The sequence below is a fragment of the Cyphomyrmex costatus genome, unplaced genomic scaffold (assembly GCF_001594065.2).
Source record: "Cyphomyrmex costatus isolate MS0001 unplaced genomic scaffold, Ccosl1.0 scaffold164, whole genome shotgun sequence".
NCBI classification, from domain to species: domain Eukaryota; kingdom Metazoa; phylum Arthropoda; class Insecta; order Hymenoptera; family Formicidae; genus Cyphomyrmex; species Cyphomyrmex costatus.
In genome coordinates, this window is record NW_017275653.1 from 459,645 (window position 1) to 468,313 (window position 8,669).

Here is an 8,669-nt window from a genome sequence, read left to right on the forward strand (position 1 = left end):
ACCACAATGTACACAACATTTTAATAATTTCACATTTGCATTTCATCAATATATGTTATAGCGTAATGCAGTGAAAAATAATTTTTTTGTTACAAGGTATAAATATCGTTAATTATACCTATATATTTAATGAGATTCACTAATGTTAGGTAGAAAGTTCAAATCGTAATACTAAGTGTATAGCATATTAATTAATAAATCTCTCGCATATATTATAATACATAAAAAAATAATATCAATAAATATTATATTATTACGTGCAAGATTACATTTACAATATAACAATTGTAATTATATAGACAATACCTATCTTGGACGGTTGTAATAAGGAAAGTAATAAGGAAAGTATCCCCCTTCTCAATTTTAATGGAATATAATAAATATTTCAATTTCAATAAGTATATAGTGACAGTAGTTATTATTATTTTTGTATTGAACAGAGAACAGTAAAATAAGAGAGTGACATACTCGCAAGCTAGAATAAATAATTAATTTTTTATATTTTTATTAAGTAAGTATTAGGCTCGTTCAATCAGAATTACATAATTTCAAAAAATTTTAATTACCATTGTAAAACCTTCTAATGATGGATTGTACAAACCACCGACATCTATGTGATAACTTTTTATGGTTTTTTGTATAATATATAATATTTGTTTTTGTGTTTTCAAAGGCGCATTGTACCACTGTATGCTACATCTTTAATTAAAAAAATATGTTATTATATGTATGTATAACATATTATTTTACTTGTGTTACTTACATTTTTTTGTAAATATCCGCGTCATGATCTATAAATTGCTGTCCAACATAATTAGTTAAAAACATATACATTAAATGGCAAATGATAAGTGTAATAGCTCTTACGAAATCATCCATCGTGCTAGTTGACATTATTACTTGGAAGAGCTATCAAAACAAGATAAGTTTATTGGCAAGTCAATTCACATTCTTCATGTTGTCATACATACTCTATTACTTTTGTTTTTATTTTTTAATAAAATAATTGTATTACCAGAAATAGATTTACGCTTAATGAAGGTATTCCAAGCAATATTAAACCTAAATAAGGAATCACAAAAGTTGATTTAATGATTTCGGAAAATCTTTAAAAAATGCGAAATATATTATATTTATAAAAGATTGCGAATTCTTATCTTCTCTTTAATAATAGTAATAAAATAATTTATAAGAAATAAAGATATTTATTTTTAATCAAAAGGAATAAATTATCTATATCCTGCTAGAAATAATTATAGTTAAATCGGCATCGACTTAATCATTTTTAACATAAAATTATTTTACCGTAAAATTATTTTATACTGTTATAGAATAAAATGCAAAATTAATGAATTTGTATAGATTACTATCATAAGGGAGACCGGGGCTCCATGAGTCACGGAATACCACGGGTCATATGAGCCATCTATTGTACTTAGGTCGCGTCACGCGTTTACACCGTGACGACCTGTTTTAGGTGAGGCCGTTAAAAAACGCGGCCTGACCTAAAGCTAGATTGAGTCATCTCTCAAGTGTTTAAAGCACGAGACCTAAATAATTTAGGTCGAATTTGGGGTATAGGTCGCGGACTAAGCACACGGTGTAAACGTAGCCATTGACTGTTTAGAGAAATCCAGAATGCTTAGGTTGATACAATTGGTATCATATGATTGTTATTTAGTTGCCCATACTATAATATGCATCTAGATGGCAGTGATTCACTTCCGTTATCTTTCCAGACACATGCTGTTAAAGAATCTAGAGGTACGAAAGTGATTATTTTACCTCTCAAAACTTCTTATACGTTGTGTTTCTACAAAGTATAATATACTTATTACAAGTTACATACGTAATTCTACACATCTTTCCGCATTTTCTCTGCAGTGCAGGTAATCATTTATTGTTTAGTCCGATGTTTTACGCGTATCTTTTGTGATAAAAATATAATTGCATAATTTCTTTCGATTTATATTTAAAAAACAAATCAATATTTATGAGAAATGTTCAATAAATCTTAAAATATACATTATCTTTTAATTATATGAAAAATTTGAGACCAAAAATCTTACATTTTAATGTATTTTTTACTGTTTGAATTTTTATACTCATGATGCCCTGCTCTTCCCTATATAATTTTTTTCTCCTGTATTATAGTAATAGTTAGATAATAATAATTAATAGCTAAAGATAATCAAAAATAAACATTTTTTTATATATGTATACATATATATGTGTGTGTATAAATATATAGTATACGAGTATGCTAACACGATAACTCTCTTGTGTTTAATAGGACAATTAATTTCATAAAATTATTGTGCATTTTTTTTGAAAAGGGAAATTTTTACAGTGCAATTAAAGGCACGATGTTGCATAATCAACATGTGTTAAAAGAAACAATTAAAGATATATCATCATACTTAGCTTCCATTGTTTTATGTTGACGAATATGTTTTAAAAGTTATGATTAAAAATCAATAACCGTAAGTAATTAAGCCATAAAGACCAAATCAAGCTCAGTTACCTACAAACTACATTTTTCAATAGATTACATTGTATAAATTATATATCATCGATAGTAATCTTTTTCAGAAATACATATTTATTCATAATATTACAATTTTATTGATTGATACAGTAAGAAGATAATTTAGACAGCACATAGTAGATATTACTACTGTATAAACTAAAATAGCAAAATATATAGTTTAATTAATAAAATCAGAAAACATTTTTTAAATCTAAATTCTGTTTTTTTTTAATTTATTAATTATATTACTAATATTATTTATATTAATACCTATTTATTCAAAATAATAATAAAACAGCATTTTAAAGTATTAGACATTATAATTATATGGAGCGAAGGACCATAAAATAAGAAATAGACATACTTATACCCTAAAATAGAGAATACTTTTTAAATTAATTCATGTGATAATTAATTAAAACACATACACGCATACAACGCACGCACATATGCATGCACATGTAAAAAGAACACGCACTACGCTCAGGCGCATGCATAATACGTTTTAATTTAATAAGATCTCTTACTGTGGCAAAACCTTCCAAACAAGGACTAAACATACCACCGGCATCAACCTTGTAACATTTTGTAGCTTTTTGTATCAAAAAAAGTATCAATTTTTGTACTTTCAACGGGGCATTATACCATTTCGTATCGCATCTGTACATAGTTACAAATAAAATAGTAAATGTCAGATAATATGTAGTATTTATTGCATAATTTACGGAATAATATGTAGTTATTGTGAAAAAAATTGATAGCAATGTGTAACTTACATCGTACGATAGATATGCGTATCACAATTTATAAATTCTTGCCCAGCAAAATTACCTACAGTGAAATAACAAAAATGCAAGACCAATAAAAAGAAAGGTATAATAATTTCCAAAATTTGTTTTTCCATTGTTATCATCCGAGATATCTACAAGCACGAGCGCGTTAATTATATAAAATTGATAAAAATATAACAGATTATTTTCAGAAATTTATAAAAAATGATTAAATAAATCATTATGTTTTAAATGTTGTGTTACTCACGTGAAGTAAAATAATGGTTGCCGAACATACACCCATCATAAGTAATATGAAATATGCTTGTCCAAAACTTGTTTTCATTAAATCAGAAAATCTTACAGAATAAAATATTTTACATTATTATCCTATCAAGATCAATTAAAAAACATAATTAAAAAAAAAATCATTTCAAACTTTATTATTTTAAATTAAATTTATTCTTCCATGTATGGGAAATTATATTCAGATGAATAATGTGAATTAAATATTATATTAATCAATATATGTCTCTACAATTTTGACGTAAGCAGTCACTTCTAAACTTGTAATAATTTAATAATTTATTAACTTGTAAAGTTAAAATACTAACTCGATTGCTCTCCTATGGAAGTCCACTGCAGCGATTATTCTGTTACGAGATATGGCATATTTTTCAGTTATACACATCTTTTTCTGTGAATTAATTTCACTTAATATATTTTTCATACGATAACTAGAAAGATTCAATTATTATATTAATGTATATAACATAGTACAAGCACAATAATATGAATTTAATGTATTAAAATTACATGTAATTTTTAATAATATTCGAAAGTTGTGGAATCTTAATCATAATCATAAAAAATGTTACTTAATTTAATAAAAAGAGAAGAGAATATTAATTAAAAAATACAATTCTCAAAAATTTAACATAAATATGAGTAAATTACGATACAAACCAAAATGAAAAAAGGGTTATTTTTAAGAATAAAATGGGTATATGTGCCAAACTAACTTAGCGATTTTAAATAACCCGAAAGCGTGTAATGCGCTTACGAGTGAAAACGTTTCTGTAGCTACAACACTAGTTGTTAAAAAAAGCATTCCCATAGCTACGTGTATTGTTATGGCATAAAAGTATTTCTGCTGATCAATAAAATATTCCATTGGAAATAGTAGTTTGCGTGGCCGAGATTCATTTAAAGGCATTACAATATCAAATAAAATGGAGGTATATTGCATACAAATATAGAAAAAAATTACGGTGTAAACCAAAACTGGAATAATTATATTATTTAATTACATAACATTAGTTCCTTATAAGTAAATTCTAAAATTCTATCTATTGTATCAGTTTTTAAACTTAATTAAAATTTAATAAAAAATGTAATTTTCAATTTAATAGTGTTTCGTCACAAAACCTATAAGCTTTGCTAGCGTATTTAAATGGTCAATTTAAGTAAGAGTTTATGCGTATATCAATGGTTGATTCGATTTCGTTCCCAACACTGAAATACCAATGCATCAAAGGTACTGCATAAACACGTAGGATGTCCGAATTAAAAAAAAAAACATGAGAATAAACATATATGACAGAACAGTTAGTTAATAAAAATTGCAGATAATAATTCGTTATGATATTACTAGATAATGTTCATCGGATGTAATCATAGTAATAATGGATCACAACACCTTTACAGTATCGTAATGAACAATTAGAATAATGCGTTAACGGGTTTCTATTGAGTGCCAATATAATGATTGTAATTCAATATAATTTTATATCAATAAATTAAATGATTTTTACGGAAAATCGGAGTTTTTATTATATTTTATGCAACAGTTTGGATTATATTTTATGCAAAATTGCACACATTGTGCAAACAAAACTGATTTGACCCATAGTGTAAACTCTTGTTTAGAATAACCATTTAAGTACACTGCAATACTGGCAAAGCTTGTCGGTTTCATAATGACATACCTTGTGTATGTGTGTGTGTGTTTGTGTGCATACACGCACACGCACGAGTATATATGTATGTATTTCTCGTTTTATTAAAGCAATATGATACAATCAATTATTTATAAAGTAATTATTTTTAATAACTTGATAAATAATTAGTATTATTGTAATAGTAAGAATGTATTTGTTTACTGATATTTACTTATTATAAATATTGTAGATAATTTTCCGATGCTTTCTTGTTTACATATTATCTCAATTTCTTGATTATCTGTTAAAACTCTCCAATTATTCCGAACACGATCTCGCAATTCTTTAACCTACTAGTAAATATAATAAGTATTATTATTATATAATATTTTATTTCTTATTAAATTGCTCTTAAACTTACATTTTCTAAAACGGCATAAAATGTGATATACTTTATAGTACATATTAAACAAATGATATCATAACAAAATATATTTAGAAAAAGATCAAAACTGTATTCCGAAACAAATAATTTTGTAGGCTGAAAAAATTACGGTATGTGATGATTATAATAATTGACTATATAAAGTATAAGAAAGTACAATATTATACTAAGATATTCGACAAACTAATAAAAAATTAGTTGATTTCATAATACATTTTCATAATTTAAAATATCACATAAGAATATCTATACCATAAAATCATATAAAAAAATTGATAAAATACAACACGGATTAAAAACATAAATGGTAATTAGACCAGGTGAATGAGAGTATAGCGTTGATTGTAGTACACAAGTAAAAAAAAATTTTTTACTATGAATCCTTTATTCCATGATTTGGTGATAATTTCCACAAACAATTGACAGAATTGATAAAATCGTATATTAAAAACGTATATGAAATAATTATATAAATACCTGACTGCTTATAAACGATACCATTATTAATGAAGATAGTATGAAACGGATATGTCTGGCTTTGGAATCATCATGTGGCCAAAGACCAATTGTCGATAACAAAATACGATTCAATCTAAAATATTGTTCTTCAGGAAACTTCATTTCAGACGATACACAGTTTACACGTTACTGCCATATAGACAATACTGTACTTATAGGTACTGTTTAATACTATCTATAGAAACTTTTTTCTTTTTTACACTAATGTTCACAATTACTTTTTCGTTTTCTAGACTTCTCTGTAATGCGCGTCTGCTATATGTATAATCAAAATGGCAATATTTATTTAAAATTTGAAATTCCTAAATCGTTTATATTTATCCAAATAGAGATAAGATAATAACAGGAAGAATAAGAAATGCATTATTCGTTTAGAAAAGAACTATATCTTCTTACAAATGTGCCTATTAAGAATAATGGTGAGTAGGAAATAAATTATCATAATTTTAAGTGTAGCACATTAATATTTTATATGTTTCTCCTCTCTTAGTAAGCGCAAGCGCAACCGACAATGCAACATCACTTCGTAAAAGTGACTTCATAAAACTTCTAACACGCATCAGAGAACAAAAGATGCATTGTGGTATTTCAATTAAAATATTTTGTGTTTGTGTGGAAAAACTTATTAATTAATATTTATTGTATATTTTAACAAAAAATTTTACATTTTTTACAAAATTTAACAAATTAAAATAAAAATGTTTGTTAGTATTTTATTATATTAACGTTTTAACTCTTTATTTAAAATTAACTACGACTTATGTTATAATTTTTTTAAATAATATTATTTGTGTACAGACCAGAGTACTGTAAAGTACGACAGAGTCGTGCTCATAAGCTGAAATTCAAAATAATTATGCGTTGTAAAGAAAAATTAAATAACTTTTTTCAGTTTGTTTAACTATATATGAAACATTAAAAAATAATTTATATACATATATAATACTCACAAAAAAGCAGACAACTATGAATGTAATTTTTGCAAAATAATTGTAAATACAAAGAATAAATATTATAAGTTAAAGCTTTGGAAATAATAAGATATTAAAATTAATATCGTACTAGCATTGCATTTACCGTTGCAAAGCCTTCCAATGATGGGACAAACATTCCGCCCACAGTCATTTTGCAACTTCTCAAACTTCTTTGCATTATAATTGGCAATAATTTTTGTGCTTGTAAAGGCGCGCCTTGCCATCGTGTGATATATCTAAAAGTTTTTCTGGATTTTAGTTTTCATCATTTATATTTATAACATTATAGTCAATACCATATCATTAGTATGATATGGAATTGAAGTGTTTTTACATATATATTCATAATTATTATGTCAAATTTATCATAAAAAATATAAATACAATACAATAATCAAATATATTACAAAACAGGCAAGTGAAAGTAAATTTAAAATCTACGCGGTGTCAATGTTACATAGCTAATCCTCTATATTGATTAGACACATAATTTTATATCTTGACAATATTTTAATTTTTTAATTTTTGATTCTGATTTTTGGAATATTGATTTGTGCGTATCATGGTTGTTCTTGCTCTTTCCTTTCGGTTGAATTGCATCTGATAATATTTGTCAAACGTTGGATTTTGACAAGTGCTGTTATACTTCCAACCGTCATTGGAAGGGTTAACTATGAAGGATGCCATTTGATCGGAATGATGGAGTCATTTAATCTGACGTGTGTGTATCATGGATTGCGTGGATTTACGTTGGCTTGACTCGCTTTTTTGCGTATTAACATAGAGTTGGTTTGGGATATGTATATATTTTTTGTAATTTAATTTCACTGAAGATGACTGGAATTCAGTCGAAACGTATGAATTTTGTAATTTTGTAATTTTGTAATCTTTTGAAAGAGATTTTTTAATATATTTATATTTTAACGCATTGACAACCGCGTAGATTTTAAATTTACTCTCACTTGCCTGTTTTGTAATATATTTGATTGTTTGTTTATTGAGATTCCAATATAGATGTTAATATTTTTACAATACAATAATTAATACAGATACTATATCAAGGTAATTAATTAACATTGTTACTATACTATTATATTAATATGCGATTTTGTTATAATTTTAATATTTGATTGCTATCCATATTTAGATGATGCATAAAAATTGTAAGAGTTTTATTACTTACTTAAGAGTAATGATTTTATTTACCTGTAAGGATTTTACTAAGTATTTAATATATTAAAAAAATAAACTACATATATTAAGACATTTAAAAAAGCAATAAAATATTAAAGTAACGCTTGATTATAAAACTCAATAGTAAAATTAGTTTAACAGTTCAAAGTGTATCTTAATTATATATCGTTATAATATACAACAAGAATTAAATAGGAACTGGTGTTTATAAAGATATTATTTTTAACATTTTTATAAACTTTTAGAATTCTGAAACATACTTAAAAATATTATGTGTACTTACAAGTTTTGAAAAAT